Source organism: Sciurus vulgaris (genome assembly GCF_902686455.1).
Source record: "Sciurus vulgaris genome assembly, chromosome: 13".
Taxonomy (NCBI): Eukaryota; Metazoa; Chordata; class Mammalia; order Rodentia; family Sciuridae; genus Sciurus; species Sciurus vulgaris.
This window is the reverse complement of record NC_136474.1, coordinates 50,131,446-50,140,288: the sequence shown is the minus strand read 5'-3', so window position 1 is coordinate 50,140,288 and position 8,843 is coordinate 50,131,446. Positions and strand designations below refer to the sequence as shown.

General features: G+C 38.0%; 1 pseudogene across 1 annotated transcript in view; it reads left to right on the top strand.

The window, feature by feature from the left end:
• LOC306642671 (fibroblast growth factor receptor substrate 2-like) overlaps nt 1–6,956 on the top strand; it is a 43,199-nt pseudogene extending 36,243 nt beyond the window's left edge. The window contains exon 2 of the transcript XR_013766868.1: nt 3,878–6,956. The product of XR_013766868.1 is annotated as a fibroblast growth factor receptor substrate 2-like (transcript). The remainder of the gene's footprint in view (nt 1–3,877) is intronic.
• Nucleotides 6,957–8,843: the final 1,887 nt, after the last annotated feature.

Here is an 8,843-nt window from a genome sequence, read left to right as displayed (position 1 = left end):
TGTATAAATGAAGCAGACCTCTCAGTTCTGAATAAGAGATAAGCCAAAATAAGCTATTGGAACTGCCTATTAAATTAACCAAGAATTTATAAAGAAAGATTAAAAGGAAAAGCACAAACCAGAAAGAAAGGTTGAGATGGAATGTATGACAAAAATGTGCTGGTGAAGGGGATGTATCAGAAAAGGAAAAGAAATTGAAAATAAAGCTAAAAATCTGAATGTTCTTTTCAGATCATTTACTCAAATTTCCATTGAGTGTTTGCTTAAGTCCCTAGCAGTGGAATGACAACTATTATTAAAAACAGGTGTCTGCCCTCTTATACCTCCAAGTCCTGAACATAAGTACAATTAAATGTCAAAGATGCCACAACAGAAGGAAGTGTAGGCTTATTGCAGCTGTAAAAGATGAAGGTCAGATCTACCCAGATATTCAGGAAAGGTTGCTTAGAGATGATGCTTGAGCTCAGTCTGTAGGGTGGAGCAAAGACTTCCAAAGAGATAGTAGTATATAGGACATGTCAGAAAGAACTAGTTATTTAGTATGGCCAGACCTAGGGTATAAGAGGGACAGAGGAAAAGATTGGGTTGGGGGATGCAAATAAAGAACAGGTCCAAATCCAGTTTTAATGTGAAGGACTTCAGAGCTAAGATCAAAAAGAGTCATTAAAAGGGGAAAATAGCTGGACATTGTGGGGTGCACCTATAGTCCCCACTGCTTGGGAGGCTGAGGTAGGAGGATTGCTTGAGCCCAGAGTTCAAGTTCAGCTTGGGCAATATCTCAAGGGGGAAAAAAAAAAGGTCGTTTTTAGATTTTAGAAGGATATTTCTGACAGACATATGAAGGTGGATTGGAGCAGGTGAGATTGAAGTCTGGAAAACCTGATAGGTAATTAAAGAGGAGGGTTGCCTAGATTTCCCTTGGCACCTTCTTTAAATGTGTTAATACAGTCAGTCTAATTTCAAGTCTCATAAACTTCTAATGATTTCTTTTAGGTGACTTTGAATATTCCAACTCTGATCTCATTTATTTCCAATATTTTAGTTTTAGATTTGGATGCTGATGTTGGGAGTGGACTGTTTAAGAACTTTAGAGGTTGAACAGTTGTGGGTTATTTACAAGTAAGAAGACGGCATGGTGAAGCAGCAGAGAGGTGAAAATTGGAACCAGCACAAAATGTTACAATATTGTATAGGTGATCCACATGGACCTTGAAATCACCCAGCAAGATGAAAGATTTTGGGATAGAATGGAAGAATTTATTCAGGTGCCAGAGTCTTCAGAAAATATGCAGGCTATACCCCAGAGGCTGGTAGATGAGATCAGAAGCTTGGAGATCATTGTAACAGGATGCTCAGAGACTTGAGAGGAGACTTATTTACCTGAGATGGCAGAAGAATGGTTTTTGATCTATGCTGGAGAGAATGAAGAATGCTGCTTCTATTCTCTGCTCTGGACCAGAGGAAAATGAACAGTCTCAAAGGACACTCAAGTGTTACTTGAGACCAGGAAGTAAGAAAGCAGGCTGTGGAGACAAAGAAAGTTGATTTATCATGGGATGGGTTTCCAGGTTAGCAAGGGGTTCATGGGTTAGCAATTTTAATGGTTGTATGTCAACAAAGTACATGCCTGATGTCACCAACTAACTACATGCTCCCTTAAAAAGAAGATATATAGCCAGGCACGGTGGCACATGCCTGTAATCCCAGTGCTCAGGAACCTGAGGCAGGAGGATCTGCAGTTCAAAGCAACTCAGTGAGACCCTGTCTCTAAATAAATACAAAATAAGGTTGGGGATGTGGCTCAGTGGTTGAGTGCCCCTGAGTTCAATCCCCAGTACCAAAAACAAAAAACAAAACAAAAAAAGAAGATATGTGAACATTTAAAATGTTTACAAAATTTGTCTTTTACATTTACAGATATTAAGAGGAAAAGTGTGATTTTGTGATTTCACTGTGAGTCCTTGAATGGGGTAATGGCCATTTTAATGTGAAATGGAGTAAGCACAATGTTCAAAGGGTTTGACTCCAGCTTTTCCACCTGTCATCTCTGCTGATAACTCACTGGTGCTCAGCAGAAACAAAACTATTCGAGAATTTGCAAAACTGAAACACATGAAATCAGCAGATTCTTTGGTCTCTAAAGAGAACAGAATAAGGCTCTTTAGTCTTTAACATTGAAATTAATCATATCTATTTTGCAAGTAACTGCCTAGGATACCCCCAAAGTCTTGTGGGAGAATCAAAGAACTATGAAATTATAGAGAGAACATATTCACACAACAATATTAAATAACACTTCTTTCTCAAAAGAGTGCATGATTTATTTCCAAATGACAACTATGGACAATAAACATTTCAGGATTCATTGTGGGTGGAAGGGTGAGATCTGCAAAGGCTACATGGAGGAGGTACCACCAAACTAGGCCACAAAGGTTGGGGAGACATGAAAAGACTAGTTTAGGGAGAAGAACAGCATAATACTGGGCATAAAGACAAGAAAGTTCAGAGCATATTTAGTGACTACTGAATATTTTAATAAGGATACTAGAGTGGAATGTTATAAATATGGGCTCAGGTTAAAATGGGACTCAGTTTTTTTAAGTCTATCCAATCCACTGCCACTTTTTAATAACAAATATTTTATATTGCTCCCTTCAGTGTATAAATGATATATTTACTATATGATAGATACATGTGTATACGTGTGTGTATATATACATATGTATTTATGTATTTTTTTGTGGTACTGGGCATTAAAATTATGAATGTTCTACCATGAGCTACATTCCCAACCCCATTTAAATTTGTTTTTGTTTTGAGACAGGATTTCACTAAGTTGCCCAACCTGGCCTCAAACTTGCAATCCTCCTGCCTCAGCCTCCCAAGTCACTGGGATTATAGGTATGTGCCACCATGACCAGCTACATGATCTTTTAAAGTTGATATATGATGCTCTGACTATAAAGGATAACTAAAAGAAAAATATTTTTTAATAAAAATATATATTTGATTCTACTTACATGGGGTATTTAATAGTCAACTTTTTAGAAACAATAGGTAAAATGATGGTTCCCAGGAACTCTGGGAGGGAGAAAGGGGAAATCAATGGGTATAGAGTTTTAGGGGGTTTTTTGTTGTTGTTGTTTTTAGTATCGGGGATTGAACTCAGGGGCACTCAACTATTAAGCCACATCCCCAGCACTATTTTGTATTTTATTTAGAGACAGGGTCTCACTGAGTTTTTTAACACCTTGCTGTTGCCAAGACTGGCTTTAAACTTGTGGTCCTCCTGCTTCAGCCTCCTGAGCCACTGGGATTATTTATAGGCATGTGCCACTGTGCCTGGTTGGAGTTTTAGTTTTGCAAAGTAAAAAAAGATTCTAAAGATTTGTTGTTCCCTTCCCTCCCCTGCTCCTCCGGAAGTGCTTTTCTAGGGTCTGGGCTGGAGAGAGGTCTGGTAGGCACAGCCGCTGAGGCTCGGTCAGCTCGGAGCAGGGGCTCCAGCCCGCATCAGAGTTTGGAGGTCCACAGCTGCCCACCGGCGTCCTGTGTCCTCCCAGTGCCTGGGCCAACGAAATGACCGTTAAGAAGTAGATGCCTAGATACAAAGGTGATGAAACAGTCCATTTGTCATAAAGTAAGATGCATCTGTGGCTTTTCAACCAGATTAGAACAAAATTGTATCTGTTTTCCTCAGAAGAGAATTCCACGAAGTTAAGTCAGCAAACAAAGAAAACATGGTATTTTGAAGTGTGATTAAACTCTTGATGCAGCAGCAGAGGCTAAGAATATTAATGGCCAGATCTAGTGCTCACATGGTCTTCTGAAGAAGTCATGGGTAGCTGTTGTAGCTGTCCAGATAAAGACACGGTCCCAGATAACCATCCGAATAAGTGGATGATGATGGGAATGAGTTAGGTTCTGGCATAATGGAACTTACAGACACAGAACTGATTCTATATACCCGAAAGCGTGATTCAGTAAAATGGCACTACCTCTGCCTGCAACGCTATGGCTGTGACTCGAATCTCTTTTCTTTTGAAAGTGTCCGAAGGTGTCAAACTGGACAAGGAATCTTTGCCTTTAAGTGTGCTCGTGCAGAAGAATTATTTAACATGTTGCAAGAGATTATGCAGAACAATAGTATAAATGTGGTGGAAGAGCCAGTTGTAGAAAGGAATAATCATCAGACAGAATTGGAAGTCCCCAGAACACCTCGAACACCTACGACCCCAGGGTTTGCTGCTCAGAATTTACTTAATGGATATCCCTGATATCCCTCATTCGGAGATGCTTCATCTCATCCTTCAAGCAGACATCCTTCTGTGGGAAGTGCTCACTTACCTTCAGTTGGTGAAGAATCTATACATCCTTTGCTTGTGGCTGAGGAACAAATACATACCTATGTCAACACTACAGGTGTACAGGAAGAGCGGAAAAACCGCACAAGTGTGCATGTCCCTTTGGAGGCAAGAGTTTCTAACACTGAATGCAACACACCAAAAGAAGAACCAAGTAGTATTGAAGACAGGGACCCTCAGATTCTTCTGGAACCTGAAGGAGTCAAATTTGTTTTAGGACCAACCCCTGTTCAGAAGCAATTAATGGAAAAAGAGAAACTGGAGCAACTTGGAAGAGATCAAGTTAGTGCAAGTGGTGCAAATAACACAGAATGGGACACTGGCTATGACAGTGATGAACGAAGAGAAGCACCCTCTGTTCACAAACTGGTATATGAAAATATAAATGGGCTATCTATCCCTAGTGCCTCAGGGGTCAGGAGAGGTCGTCTGACATCTACCAGTACCTCAGATACCCAGAATATCAACAACTCAGCTCAGAGAAGAACTGCATTATTAAACTATGAAAATTTACCATCTTTGCCTCCAGTTTGGGAAGCCCGCAAGCTAAGGAGGGATGAAGATGACAATTTAGGACCAAAGACTCCATCTCTCAATGGCTACCATAATAATCTAGATCCAATGCATAACTATGTAAATACGGAGAACGTAACAGTGCCGGCAAGTGCTCACAAAATAGAATATTCAAGGCGTCGGGACTGTACACCAACAGTCTTTAACTTTGATATCAGACACCCAAGTTTAGAATACAGGCAGCTCAATTACATACAGGTTGACTTGGAAGGTGGCAGTGACTCTGACAACCCTCAGACTCCAAAAAACGCCTACCACTCCCCTTCCACAAACCCCTACCAGGCGCACAGAGTTGTATGCTCTGATAGACATCGAGAGAACTGCTGCTATGTCAAATTTGCAGAAAGCACTGCCACGAGATGATGGTACATCTAGGAAAACTAGACATAATAGTACTGATCTGCCCATGTGAGCCTGGAAAGCATTATGTTGTTTGCACCTTTGTGAAGTTTTTAAAAATGAAGATGCAAGTGCTTCTACACTAACTCCTTTTATAGACTGATAAAAAATTTTTCCGAATATTTTGTGCACATCTAACTAAAGGGAATTAATGTAGAGCAGGTACTCCTTAAAGAACACTAATTTCATTATATACTACTCATTATGTATAGCAGCATTCCCATTTTCACAGTGCCTATTTAAAATGAGAGTTGAAATGAATTACATGCTGGTTGATTTTTATTCAACATTCTGGACTTATGTGTATCTTTCATGTCTATGTCATGGTTGGCATTTAAAAATTTTTATAAAGCCTCTTGATAATATGCATTGCTAACAGATAACTCTAGGCTTTGAAAGTAATATTTGCAGATTCACTGTTCACAGTATGTGGCCTCCAGCATGTTAACATGAGGAATCCTTTATTTCATTAATTAAAGGCTTTTTGACTTGAGCCAAAACGTATATAAAGGAAACAGAAATACCACACCTCCTTTGATAGCAGCTCCTTTGCCTTCAGTGTTACTAGAAAGAGTCTGTGTCATGAATGTACTTTGCTGTTGGTGTGCTGAAAGACAGGCAGGAGACAAGATTTTCTGTTTACTCATCTCATGATGTCATTTGAAGGGCATGTCCAGATATCTTACTCAGAATTACAGTAGGATTAAGAATCAGTCTCAGGTCACTTACCCAAAAACATTTTTGAAAATCTGAACCAAGATCTGTTGAAGTTTCTCTTCTGTACATTATTGATGACACATTGTTTTCTGGAGGCATTTGTGTCATTAGGTTCCCATTTAACTTCAGTTTCTTCCTTTGGTGTTTGGGATGTCATATTTTGTTGCTTAATGCTTTTTTTTTAATTTAAATGTTTGAGTTTGTATATAGTTTTGAAATTGGATTATGTGTTCATTGTTATTTAGTTTGCATTTTCGTCAGATTATGGTTTTGAAGGTTCATTTGGAACTTACTGTTATTCTATAACAGGGTTGCCCTTGACCAGTATTTATTTATATGCTATTTACTTTTCAAGTTGAAAAAACATTCTCTCAATTTTAAATTTCACTTCTGTCCATATGTGGTATCTTTAGCAGCTGAGAAAAAAAAAAAAAAAGAAAAGAAAAATTCTTTCAACATGCAAAATTCCCTAAAGGTACTGTTTTCTTTGTGGGTACCCTCCTCAGCACTTTAGCAGGGATTCCTCTAGCTACACTGCTGCAGTTATACTCTTGCCCACTCTGCTGTTCCTTGGCTCTGCTGTCCTTTCATTTGTATCCCTTGATTTCAGTGAAATGTTAATATTGTTGCCAGCATAGCAGGTACAGTTGAAGTCTTGTAGTAATGAGATTGTGTCATAATTTAGAGTTTAAAGTGAACTGAAGTTTATATATACCGAGGAGAGTTCAGATGTCAAACTCTTGGAAAATCAATGTTCCATATTCCAAACACTAGAAAACACAAGAGAAGATAGAGTAGAAAGAAGGTTAGGTAACCTTGCAAAATATTTTACTGTTTTTCTCTAAATATGAGGAAGTTTGAGGTTGTGATCTGGATCCACCAGATGTAACTAAGGTTAATTTAGTATGAAAACATTTCAGTTAGGTAACATCCAATTTATCCAATAAATAAGCTAGTGATAGAAGAATGAATGGATTAGCAGAACAATAGAGTGGGACCATTATAAAAAAAATACTACAGGTGTCTTTGTCATTTTCAGTGCCATTGTTTTATTAGCATAGCAGAATTTTGTCTTTACTTTTTCCCCCTGTGATCTTGGTGCTTACTAAAATGTTCACTGTTCTCTTAAAAAGAGCAGTGGTATAGATGTGCAGTTTCCCTGATTACAGTTTCAATAATTAATATGTTGTTCCTTTTATCCTTTCTTCTGAGTAGATTGCTAATTGTGCCAAATTTATGTAATGGTTTTTGTAATGTGGAAGAAGAATTACGATGGAACCAATGCACATGGTTTTCTTTGAAACAAGCAAACACAGGATATAAATCTCCAAATGAAAGGACTGATCTGTTTATTCATTTTGGAGGTTGGATACTTTATTCTTTCTTTTTCTCATCTTTTTCACTTTTCCCTCCAGATTCAAATTAGTTTTATATTTTTTTTTAGGTAACTAATATAATCAGTACAATTTATGCTTTAAATACTGTGTGCTTTAAAAATGAAAATGGGACCAATTTGTCTGCTAAGAAGTTGATTTTAAGGTACTATAAGAATATTAGGAAGCGATATACAACTGGTGTTAATTCTGGATGTATTCTGGAAGTCACCTGTATTCCTATTTAATGAAAAGTAAGTTAGAATACTACTTGTCCTTCACTAGTCTAGTAACGGGTAGTAGGCCCTGTCCTGGAAGAGTGTACCTATTACCAGGTGCATTTTAGATTGCAATATTTTATTGGCATGTAAATGTGGTCATATGTTTCTGATTTTCTGAGATGAACCTAGTTTTAGATATTTGGTTTTGTTCTTAGACCAAGTGATCCTACTTTTTGGTTTCGGAAATATAACCATTGTCCATTTGGTTTTCCCAAGTAGAACCCTCTTTTATTCATATTGATCATAACAATATTTGCCCCAGACCAGGGATGGAAACTGATATGGAAATATTACCTGTGCTTTTCTTAGTGTTTTATTTGTTTCATTTTCCTTTTAAAAATGAAAATATGGTGCCTTCACCCTCTCCAGAAAGATTGGCAAAAAGTTCATTTTATTGTCTGCTGCTGTGGAGTGATGAGATATGCACTTTACTCTTGAAGACTCAGTAAAAAGCTTTTCACTTCCCAGTATACTCCAGAATAGATTGCATTTGGGACTTAAAAATATTTGCCAAGCAGTTTTCGTTTTTATAGATTAATGTTGACAACCGCCCCCCAGCTCAATGTTATTAGAGTAAGTCAAACTGATGTTTATCTCCCCACCCACTCCCAAACTCTGTGGCACAGAATAGAAAAATGTACCTCAAAATGTTCTATTAAAAATGGAAACAATTATGTTTTCATAATTTCACAACTATGTGCCATCAGGTATTTGCCTCAAGGTAAAGGTTTTAACCAAATGAAAAGTACTTCCCAGTTTCCCCCTGTGCTGTTCCTGCCCCGTAATGCCCAAGTGTTTTGTGCAATGTGTAGTGTGTGTGTATAAATACATATATTTGTGAAATAGACATACCATCAGAGGCATTATTCAGAAGTAACTGATGTATTGGCATCTCATTCATATTTCTGATATGTGAGGTATATGGTACTAATTACCTTTTCCTTGATGTTTGCCAAATTTGAATAAAGGCATTGATACGAAATTACAGAATGTATAGAAATGTTTTTGGCTTGAAAATTTAACAGATATTTTATGACATACTGTAGGACCCCCAAAAAGGAGACCCCCAACTCTGTCCCACGGATTGACGGCAACCCCAATCAACCTCAGGAGGCGTCACTTGATGCAAACCGCAAGAG